Raw genomic sequence first — 12,164 nt, forward strand, 5'->3', positions numbered from 1 at the left:
AGTGCAGGGAGCTGTGCTGAATGCCCTGCGCTGCTCTCGATTCTCATAGGCTCCCTGCACTAAAAACCGCTATTGTGGTTTAGTAAAAGGGGGCCATCGTGTAAAATATAGACAGCAGATATAAATTCTCAAAACGGACACATTTTGATCACTAAATTGAAAATAAAATCATTTTTTCTACCTTTGTTGTCTGGTAATTTCATCAGTCTCTGGTTGCACTTTATTCTTCTGACTGTGCATCCAATATTTCTTCCCTTCTTATGCTTCCTTTCCTCCAGACCTCATTCCCTCCCCCAACTTTTTCTTCTTTAACCCTGCCCCTTCTTTCTTTCTCTTTCCATGCCCCCTTTCTTTCTATATGTCTGTCTGTCTGTCTTTCTCTCTCTCTCCGTGCCCTCTTTCTTTCTTTCTCCATGCCCCTTCTTTCTTTCTGTCTTTTTCTCTCCATGCATGCCCTCTTTCTGTGGGTTTCCCTATCTTTCTCTCTCCATGCCCCCTTTCTGTCTGTCTCCCTGTCTTTCTGTCGCCCGTCTCCCTGCCCCCTTTTTTTCTTTCTTTCTTTCTCCCTGCCCTCCCCCAAGCCACCGCCATTGGGGAAAAGACCGCCGCCGAGTTCTGAGCTCTCCTTGCTTAACTTCCTCATAAAGAGGACGCTGAACGCCGGGCCGACCAACCTTCCCCACCTGATGTCAATTATGTTTAAATATTTTTATTAAAGTTTTCAAGAAAAAGGTGCAAGTAAAAGAACATAGCAGTGTAATCCAGAAACTCTCACATATGCATAACTCAAACCCCCACCATCCCACCGCCCACACCCTCCCCCTCCCACCAACAATAGTGTCAACATCCAACATTCTGACAAGTAGCATGTGGCCTGACGTCAATTATAACGTCGGAGAGGAAGTAGCCCAGAACTTCCTCTCCGACGTCAGAATTGACGTTGGGTGGCGAAAATTGGTCGGCTCGGCACTTCTTTACGGGGAAAGGAAGCAGGTTGGGCACCCCTGCTCTAGCTAGCAGAGCCGCAAGCCGCACTCAAGTGGCTAAAGAGCCACATGCGGCTCGCAAGCCACGGTTTGCCAACCACTGGCCTAGGGCAATGAAAATCTGTGGGACCAGGTGGTACTTCTGAGGAGCTAGAGATTGGATACTGGATGTGAGGAGTTTAGGATTTGTACTAAGGTTTGGTACACATCCGGGTGAGAAATCCATGACAGTGTCATAAGCAATCTGTGTTATAGTGAGCCATGTTTACATGGAGTGAACTACACTTTTACTGAATTTTCAAACATATTCATTTAATTTATCCCCTGTAACTGCATCCACGGGACAAAAATGTAAATAGTTTTGTAAACAATGAGATGGCTTAAGGAACATTACCTCCATTGTGTTCATAAAAAGCAAGGTTTACCCTGCAACTCCTTTAAAATAAAATCATTGCAAGAATCCTACTTACAGTTAGCGCAACAAAATCAGACACAAACTTGAGATCTGCTGAGAAAACTAGAATGCAGCTCCTACTCACTGCCTGTTCACACGTCAGACAGCAGCAGAATGTGTACCCTCGTCTCCAGGGCAACCACCTCTCCAAAGTAGGAAGTACGTCACACCCCATCTCAAGGTCTTCTGGGAGCTGCAGTCTTTACTTGTTCCAACAGCACAGCTAGAGTGAGAAGTTAAGTTACAGACCTAAGTTACAGTTTAATACGACCATTAGAAATACATTCTGCGATCCGTCTCCCTAACGAGGTGGCAAGCACGTCTCTGAAGGCAGATGCAACGAGGAGAATAAAAAAATTTGTGACATTACACCAAAAGCCGGATAAAGGCATAGGCAAACTTATAAGATGCAGTGCATAGCAGCATAAAGCCCATACGTTTAGCAGTGCCGTCTGGGATAGGCTCCGGACTTGATGGCTAGGATTGCTAAAACTCAGGATTTTTACAGACTTCAGATTTTTATAACAACTGTTTCATAAGCAGAAGGATGAAACAAACCTAGATATTTTTTTCCAGCTTAGCCCTCTATTTTCCATTGCTCCCCTCTGCCAGTGCAGAGATTGTAGTAGAATCCAGTCAGTGGGAAGGCTGAACTAGTCACAGGAAGGAGGGGCTGAGTTGCAAGTGCTTGGTGAGGGGTGAGAGAGGGAGGAAGGAAGCAGTCAGTAAACCTAGTGAATGCCTTAGGGCAGTGTTTTTCAACCGCTGTTCCGCGGCACACTAGTGTGCCGCGAGATGTTGCCTGGTGTGCCGCAGGGCCGCCGGGCCCGGAGCTTACAGGGGGCCCGAGGCAGGGGCGCCAGTAGCTCGCCAAGGCAAAGTGAGTCGATCACCCAGGACTCACTTTGTCTTGGCGATCTAATCCACAGTTCTTCAACCGCCGGTCCGCAGGAAATTTTTGCCGGTCCGCGCAGGACCGGCAAGATTGACTCATTTGAACTTCCTGCCGGTCCGCGCAGGACCGGCAAGATCAGCATCGGAAGCGTGCGCTGGGCCGGAGAGATCTTGGGGAGCCTCCGACAGTGGCTTTCTCCCCTCTCTGCAGCTCTCCTTTACTTCCCAGCGCAGCGATTCACGAAGGCAGCCTCGGGGCTTTTGCTGAGTCGCGGCTGCCTCTGATGATGCAACTTCCTCTTTCCTCAGAGGCGGCGCGACCCAACAAAGGACCCGAGGCTGCCTTCGTGAATCGCTGCGCTGGGAAGTAAGAAGAGCTGCTGGGAGGGGAGAAAACCACTATCAGTCTGGGAAGCTGCTGGGCAGGGGAAAAAAGGGACAGCTGCTACTGGAAAGGGAGAAGGAGAGATGCTTCTGGGAGGGGAGGAGGGAAAGGAATCTGGGAAGCTGCTGGGCTAGGAAAAAAAGGGACAGCTGCTACTGGAGAGGGAGAAGGAGACGGAGAGATGCTTCTGGGAGGGGAGGAGGGAAAGGAATCTGGGAAGCTGCTGGGCAAGATAAAAAAAGGGACAGCTGCTACTGGAGAGGGAGAAGAAGGAGAGATGCTTCTGGGAGGGGAGGAGGGAAAGGAATCTGGGAAGCTGCTGGGCAAGGAAAAAAAAGGGACAGCTGCTACTGGAGAGGGAGACGGAGAGATGCTGCTGGGAGGGGAGGAAGGGAAGAGAGTTACTGCTGGACAGGAGGCTGGGAGAAAGAAAGAAAGGGGGCAGGCAGGGAAACAGAAGGAAAGAAGAGAAACAGAAAAAAAGAAAGAAAGGTCAGGGAGAGAGGAAGAAAAAGTTGGGGGAGGGAATGAGGTGTGGAGGAGAGAAAGCATACAGGCTGATAGAAGGGAAGAAAGATTGGATGCACAGTCAGAAGAAGAAAGTGCAACCAGAAATCACCAGCCTGGCTGGGCGGAACTTCCTCTCCGATTGCAGAATTGACGTCAGGGAGAGCATGCGTCGGCTTTGGGGCCTGTTATCCATTGGTGGGTCCTGTTCCCCGATGGCAGCGGCAGTGGCTTGGGGAACGGCAGGGAGAAAGAAAGAAAGGGGGCAGGCAGGGAAACAGAAGGAAAGAAGAGAAACAGAAAAAAAGAAAGAAAGGTCAGGGAGAGAGGAAGAAAAAGTTGGGGGAGGGAAAGAGGTGTGGAGGAGAGAAAGCATACAGGCTGATAGAAGGGAAGAAAGATTGGATGCACAGTCAGAAGAAGAAAGTGCAACCAGAAATCACCAGACAAGGTAGGAAAAATGATTTTATTTTAAATTTAGCAAAGTGGAGGCAGTATTACCACAGTTTTCAAAGGAATTTGCCCAAATAACTTAATAGTTAACTGGGTAAATTCCCAGAGATGAAAACTTCCCTTCACTTACTATGCACAGTTCTGAATTTATATCTGCTGTCTATATTTTACAATATGGTCACCTTTTACTAAACTGCAATAGTGGTTTTTAGCGCAGGGAGCCTATGAGCGTCAAGAGCAGTGCTGGGCATTCAGCGCAGCTCCCTGCGCTAAAAACTGCTATTGTGGTTTAATAAAAAGGATGGAGGGTATATTTGTCTATTTTTGTATGCTATAAAAACCAAATACAGAGAGAGACTGAGAGCTGTTGACGAAGAGCTACGTGTGTGTCTTTCTTCCATTCCAGCCAGAATATCAGCTTTGTGTTCAGCCAAACAGGCCCAGGTTTCGCACTGAATAAAGTATTTTATAATTTTTATAATTTTTATTTCATAATAAAGTAATTATAAAATACTTTCTTTGTGTTTATTTGATTCCTATTCAAGAGAATTACTTTATATATAGTCAATATAGGCAGAGAGTTAAATTTTTTAACATTTTCTAATGGTGGTGTGCCTCGTGATTTTTTTCATGAAACAAGTGTGCCTTTGCCCAAAAAAGGTTGAAAAACACTGCCTTAGGGTACAGTAGGGAAGGGGAGGTGGAGTTTGACAAGGGGTATGAATGTAAGAAGGAACAAAGTATAAAAGGTCTGCTTCAGGCTGAGATGAAACTGGCAGAAAATGCAAGAACTGCATGATGGTGGGCAGAGCTGGTTAAGCACATGAGCAGCAACAAGAGAGAGCAGCGTTTTCATATAAATAAGTTTTCCTTTGACAATTTGAGCTGAAGTGGAAAAGTACACTGGTAGAAATCTGCATTGCCACATACTAACGCCCCTCCCCCTCCCTTTTACAAAACCATGCCAAGAGGTTTTTAGCGCCAGCCTACGCACTGAATGCTTTTGAGCGGTTGTGTAAAAGGGGGGTTAAGTGAAGGTAAATTTTCATCCCCAGCAATTTACCCAGCTAATTATTGTTACCTGGGCAAATTATTTTGAACACTCTTAATACTCTATAAATACAATAGGACTGTAAAAGAGCTTAAAATGTAGATAATAACAAAAGTCAGGCATTCAATCACAAATTTTTAAAAAATGGAAGGAAAAAGCCTCAAAAAGTTATAAGCTGTTAGCCTAAAAGGCTAACGCTGGCTTTTACAAAAACGCAGTAGAGGTTTGTACCATGGGCCGGCGAGGTAAATGCTCCGATGAGCTTTGGAGCATTAACTTCACCGACCTGCAGTAGAAACCTCAATTGCAGCTTTGTAAAAGGAGCCCTAAATTACTCTTTCATTATGGACATAAAAAAAGTTTCCCCAAAATATACGTTGGGTTTTACTAAACCACGGAAGAGCTTCTTGGGCAAGCGCGCATCAGAGCATTTACCTCACTGGCCCACGGTAGAAACCTCTACTACGTTTTTGTAAAAGCCAGCATTAGCATTTTTGTAAAAGCCAGAATTAGATATATTAAGTTATTGTGAATCTTTGTGGGTCCAGTAAAGGGACACTGTTTATTGTGAGAACAGAGATGTTGACTATACTGGTATAAGGCTGTGGGCATACTTTTAAACTGTGGGAGATGTGCTAGTCTGCTGTGTGTCTTGCTGGATCTGACAGAGAAACTCGGTTTGCGGTAGAGTTGGATACATCAACTACTGAACATGGATGATGTGCCTTATTCTTGTTGGGACTAACCTGTGGAAGTGTTGGCTAAAGAATTTACCTGCAACTGTTACCTGATTAATTTTGAACCCTTTAGTTGAATGATTTCATGTTAAAGATTGTAATGCAGTTTGAGTTTGTGTGGTTAAACTAATTTGGTATATAGGGGGAGGGTGTTGGCACAAGCATATATTTTGTGATCAGGTGTAGACAGGATGTTGGTTGTATGAGTAGGAATACAATGGAGGAAGGGTTGGTAGAGATGGGATTGGGGATAGTTTTATTTTGACAGTTCCTTGAATGTGTGATAGTGGGATATGTGTATGAAGGTTATGGATGATTATTGAGAGGACCTTAGGTTGGATGATTTGCCATTGGAGAAATGTCTGTATAGACTACAGTTAGAGAACTCAGGTATTCTTCCTGGAATGTATGTTGCATATGATCTTCAGTTAAAAGACATAAGGTCCTACAAACTATGAGAAATCACAAGGTGGGATTAGCAGTGCCTCATGAGAGCCATTTGATCTTGAAAATGGGAAACATAAGAAGTGACAGAAGGTATATGAGCAGTACTGGCCTAAGAATATATAGGCATACCTTCAGCCTTCACCCCACCAAGGGTGAAGACCATCTCTTTCATCATGTCCAGCAGCTCCCCTTTCCTTCCATACTCTGTAATCTAGCATGTCCCCTTCACTCCCTTCCAAAGTGTCCAGCATCTCTCTCCTTCCCTACTTCTCCTCCCCAAAGTAGTCAGGATCTTCACTTAAAGTATTCAGGGGCTTCCCTTCCCTACTCTTTGGGGCAGTTCTGGCATGGCAGTCAGCATGTCTAAAGAAGACTCATCTTGGCCTGTGTGGGGTCTTGAATATCAGCGCTAGCTCAGAGGGAACAAGACATGCATGGATGTTCAAGGCTCCCTGCCAGTCGCAAATAGCCTTTTGTAAATATTCTGGCTACTGCAGCAATGCACCTCCCCCCCCCCCCCAACTGTGCAGCTCTTGGTAGACATCTAATCTGTCTAGTAGTTGAGCTGGCCCTGTGCACAGATCCTCATCAGGAGTGAAAAAAGCTGGTAGGCTATACTTTTTGATAAAGATATCATGGTTGAATTGTAGAATGAAGTCAAGGACCCAAAGGGGAGATTTCTGATTTTGTCTGGGGAAATATTTGGGGAAAATTAGTTTTCTATAATGTCCATTCCCCAATGTTTTATTCATTTTTACTGAGGATGTTTTCCCTGGTAATTGGGAGGGATGTTTTCCTTGGTAATTGGGAGGTGGAGGTGGGTTAATAGTGTCGAAAAATGTATGGAAAAATCTGCCCCTATAAAATAGGGTTCTGATTGAGCAAGCAAAGGGTTCAGTTGTTTCTGAAAAAGATAGGTGTTATTAGATACTTGGGCAGGTTTGTTTCCTCAATACTGGGACTATACTAGGCTTATTAATTCTGCAGCAAGAGTGGCACACATAACACCAGTTTTAAAGCAACTACATTGGTTGCCAATCCAACAACAACAGAGTACATTATAAAATTTTGTCAGTAGTACCATGTATCGCCTACTGTTTTGCAAGGATTTTTCAAAATTTATCATCCCAGGTGTTGAGATCGGAAAATAGTATGAAACTGTGTTTGAGTGATAAGATGATAATTTCTCACTCGCAGATTGGTGACGCTATGTTGTCAGTGGGGGCAGGGGGGTGGTGAAGCTTTGGAACACTTTGCCAGGAGCTCTGCATTTATGTGCAGTTAGACTGGGTTTCAAGAAACTGTTGAAAACGCAATTACAGTATTTGTAAATGCTTTCATGTGATGAGATAATGTAGAAATTTAAATACCTGTAAATATCTTGTGATAGATATTTTGAATTGTGTGAGGTAGCTTTGAAGAGCTAAGTGTTTTTTCTTCTTTTCATTGAATATGTATGTAATGTTAAATTTTTTATGTATGTTTTTATGTAAATTGTATAGGCATTATACGGTATATATATTTTTAAATAAATAAATATGCATACTTCAAGGGCCCATAATACAGGGCTCCTTTTACTAAGCTGCGATAGTGTTTTTAGTGCACGCAGGATTTTAGCGTGCGTTAAACCTGTGCTACACAGCTAGAACTAATGCCAGCTCAATGCTGGCGTTAAGGTCTAGCGCACGTGGCAATTCAGTGCGCACTAAGCATGCGCTAAAACCACTATCGCAGCTTAGTAAAAGGAGCCCACACTATCCCTTATACACTAAATTTTAGTTAAGAACATAAGAACATAAGCATTGCCTCTGCCGGGTCAGACCAGGGGTCCATCGTGCCCAGCAGTCCGCTCCCGCAGCGGCCCCCCAGGTCCATGACCTGTAAGTTCTCCACCACCTAAATTGTTTATACCCTAATCATTAAATAACCTGTATAGTAACCCTCTATCTATACCCTGCAAGCCCTTTCATCTTCAGGAAGTCATCCAATCCCTTTTTGAAACCCAATATTGTACTCTGTCTTATCACCTCTCCTAGAAGCGCATTCCAGGTGTCCACCACCCTCTGAGTGAGAACTTCCTAGCATTCATTTTGAATCTGTCTCCTATCAGTTTTTTTGAATGCCCTCTTGTTTTTGATGTCCCCGCTAGTCTGAAGAATCTGTACCTCTCCACCTTCTCTATGCCTTTCAGGATTTTATAAGTCTCTATCATGTCCCCTCTAAGTCTCCGCTTTTCCAGGGTAAAGAGCCCCAGCTTCTCTAGCCTTTCAGCATATGAAAGGTTTTCCATGCCCTTTATCATCTTTGTTGCTCTTCTCTGGACCCTCTTGAGTATCGCCATATCCTTCTTAAGGTACGGCAACCAGTATTGGACACAGTACTCCAGATGTGGGCACACCATCGCTCGATACAGCGGCAGGATAACTTCCTTCATTCTAGTTGTTAGTAGATGGCTCCTATTTGTAGCGAGAACCAACATTGGAGCCTTTGAGACTTACAATCTTGCCCTCATTTTGGTAAATATTGATCCAGCAGGGGTTTGTAGTTACACTACAGATTTGGAGATTCTCTGCTTTTCTATATGGGGAAAAGGGGGCTTGCTAGGTGTTTAAAGAAAAAAAAATGTGAAGAATGTGTACAATACAGAACATAAATACTCTTCTGCGTTTTCTGGGGAATAACCAAGGATGTACTGAGAGGTGAGATCTTTAGATAAGAAGTCGTCAAATCCAGTTTAAGTTAATGGTCTTGGCCCATAGAGTTTATTATGAGAAAACACCTTCAACTCTAACAAGTCTAGTATGTCTTTATGTAGCAACAAAGAATTTGCATTTTTTTAACTCAATATTATTAGCTGTCCCTCCTGTACATATTGCAAGGTTGACATCTACTAGAAAGGGGACTTTCATTGGTACTGTACCAGTTTTATGGAATGCCCTTCCTCAGGTTGTGAGAGCAGAACATTTTTTGTCTCAGTTTAAACTTTGGTTAAAGGCTCTTTATTTTGTTTCTTCATTTTCTGTTATACTTCCAAGAACGTGTGTGTTTATGGAGTTGCTTTTATGCTTTTAACGGTTCAGCTATGATGCGGCCTCATCTTGAACACTGTGTGCAATTCTGGTCACTGCATCTCAAGAAAGATATAGCAGAATTAGAAAAGGTACAGAGAAGGGCAATTAAAATGATAAAGGGGATGGGATAATTTCCCAGCTAGGACTCTTCAGCCTGGATTAGAGATGGCTTAGGGGAGATATTATAGAGGTCTATAAAAAAACTAAGTGGAATGGAAAGGGTAGATGTGAATCACTTGTTTACTCTTTCCAAAAATACGACGACTAGGGGCATGCACTAAAGCTATTAAGTAGTACATTTAAAACAAACAGCGTTGAAGTCTCTTAGAGTTGGATCCGCTCCAGGTGGGGATGGTTTCACGATAGAGTTTTATAAATCATTTCAAAATGCTGTCCCTTATCTCCTCTGCTTTTTGATATTGTATTAGAACCCTTGTTATTAGCTATTCAGCAAATGAAGGAGATACAGAGTACTCCTTATTCAGATTGGGAATATAAGGTTTCTACTTATGCAGATGATATACTGCTTCATTTGAGAAATCTGAAAACAACCATTCCAAGCTTACTAGAATTGATAGAGAAATTTGGAAAATTTTTAGGATACAAGATACATTGGAGTAAATCAGAAGTTCTTCCACTTAATGTGCATTGTACAGAAGGTTTGTTTGATTCATTCCCCTTTCTATGGAAGGAGGATGGAATAAAATATTTAGGCATTTGGATATAAAGTACGCTGGAAGACACAATGAAAATGAATGAAAAATTTTTATTACAGAAGGTAACAGAAGTGTGTGAGCAATGGAATCCTTTACATCTTTCATGGTGGGGGAGAGTCCAAACTATTAAAATGATGATTTTGCCTGTGGTTTGTGGGGTATGATACCGTTTTTTCCAAAGGTCCTTTTATAAAAAATTAAATAGTATTCTTACAAAATTTATTTGGCTAGGTAAAACTCCTAGAGTTGCTTTAGTATCTCTACAAAAGCCAATTACAGAGGGAGGGGTAAATTTTTCCAATTTTTATAGGTATCATCAATCCTTTATTATGTGCCAGGATATATATTGGGTCCTCCCAGAGCTCATTGAAAATATCCCAGATTGGTTATGGTTGGAATGGCGACTCAATGTTTCTTCTGCGATTGTGCTATGTTCTCAGTATCAAAATGCCTAGATTATATAAAGATAATAGAATATTAGTAGACACATGGAAAACCTTAAGATATGTGAGTAATTTAACACCTATTCCAATTCACAAATCAAACTACTGTATATGGCTGAACTCCAAGATTCAAATTGGCGGATTTAAGGTCATCTGGAAGTATTGGATGATAGCGGGTATACGTATATTAGATGATGTTATTTCTAATGGTAAGCTGCTTGATTTTTCACAGTTGCAACATAAATATGGCCTCAATAAATCACAAAGTTTTAGATGGATGCAACTGAAGCAGGCCATTCAGGTGGGGTTCCCTGAATGGAAAAATCTTAATAATCAATATAGTTTAGAGTTCTTATGCTTTCAGGTGGATTTCCTGGGACACCAGGCTGCCCAGTGGCATAAATTGATAACTGGATTTATTAAAAAAACCAAAAAATGGTCTGAAAGACATTTGGAGCATTGAGATTAAGCATCACATTTCTGCGTCTCAATGGACACGAATTTGGACTTGGAGGATGAGATGTACAGTGTCTGCATCTATGAGACAAACTTTGTTTTTTTCTGTTACATAGAGCATTATGGACCCCTGTTCGGTTACAAAAGTTAGATAGCTCTAAGTCTAATAGATGTTGGCATTGTCAACTTGAAGCAGGGACTTTAGATCATTTATTGTTCTATTGTCCATTTATTATGGCTTTTTGGAAATCAATTTGGGGCCAAATTAATTGTTTATTAGAAAACCCGGTGGCATTGACCTATACTATATTATTTGGTATGTCAATGAGGGCAAAGAGTCAGATATCTTCAAATAATAACAAGCTTTTACTAATAATGACAGGGGTCACCATACAACTGGAGTAGATTGAACTCGCTATGCCATATATATAAAATGGAAAGAGCAATATCTACTCAGAAGGGGTATTTAAGGAAGTTTCAAGATGTATGGGAACCGTTAACAAAATAGATACCATTTTTCCCTTAAATTTACAAGTTCAATACTTGGGGAGGGGGGTAATTATTAGTTTATTATTTAACAATATAAGAATGATAGGGGGAAAAATTTTATCATATGATACATATATTTTATATTTGCTATGGAAGGGTGAGGAGGAAGGGAGATAAGTTATATGATTTGGACTATTGTTGATTATTAAGTGTTTTATTTTATGTTAAAATGTTTTAACTCACTGTCACAATTATTGTATGTTTTAAAACAAATAAAGATTTTATTAAAAAAAACAACAAAAACAACAAACTGGAGAAAATATTTTTTCACTTTACATGTAATGAACAACAATTTTTATTATTGAATACACCAGAGATAGAAAAAAACAAAACAATGAATACAGCAGATGACATAAGGGTTCAACAAAGTTATACAGTAATTATCCCCCCATCCCAATAGCCCCCTCCTCCCCCCCCTCCCTGCACAACAGTGACCCTAATATACAAAAGTGAAAGAAGCCGCTAAAGGAACCCAACCCAAAAGAAACTACAGTAGAAAATTCTGCCAGTAGAATAAGAGAGTTACCACCGACAGTACAACAGAAAAAAAACAAGCCTTCCAACCCATCCAATGAAGGAGGTCTGAACAAGAATGAAGCAGAAGCAAAACCTTCAGGGCCTTGGACTCTGCTGAGCCCCCAAGGAACATGTAGAGGACCTCCAAAAGAGGAAAGAAAGAGAGAAAAAAAAAGAGAAAGAAAAAGAAGGGGAAGAGAAGCTGGGGAGATGCTACCCCAAGGCCATGAACTCCTCACCGCTCAATACAGATCAAACAGGCAAAGTATTAAGAATTAAACTACAGGTTCTAGGAGACAAGGAAGAAATACAAGGACCCCATATCTGCAAAAAAAAAAAAACTTTGATTGGCGCAAGGAATGACGCACCCAACCCCTCTCAAGCAATATTAAAGCATGCAAATGCTTATGCCAAACCCAATAAGAAGGTGCTCGATCCGAAACCCATTCTCCCAAAATAATTTTCTTAGCCACCAATCCAGCCTTCTGCAAAAATAACC

The 12,164-nt window shown here is 41.9% G+C and overlaps 1 protein-coding gene across 6 annotated transcripts in view; it reads right to left on the reverse strand.

Moving 5' to 3' along the window:
* Positions 1-2,294, reverse strand: part of DRC7 (dynein regulatory complex subunit 7) — a 179,393-nt gene extending 177,099 nt beyond the window's left edge. For 3 of the 6 annotated variants that reach the window (XM_033943631.1, XM_033943627.1, XM_033943628.1), the window contains exons 1-2: positions 1,999-2,294; positions 1,526-1,663 (exon numbers count right to left, since the gene is read on the reverse strand). The gene's annotated coding sequence lies outside the window, so the exon portion shown is untranslated. Of the gene's footprint in view, positions 1-1,456; positions 1,664-1,998 lie in introns of those variants that run through there. The other 3 variants (XM_033943626.1, XM_033943629.1, XM_033943633.1) reach the window with 3 other exon arrangements.
* Positions 2,295-12,164: the final 9,870 nt, after the last annotated feature.

This window comes from Geotrypetes seraphini, chromosome 4 (assembly GCF_902459505.1).
Source record: "Geotrypetes seraphini chromosome 4, aGeoSer1.1, whole genome shotgun sequence".
Classification (NCBI taxonomy): Eukaryota; Metazoa; Chordata; class Amphibia; order Gymnophiona; family Dermophiidae; genus Geotrypetes; species Geotrypetes seraphini.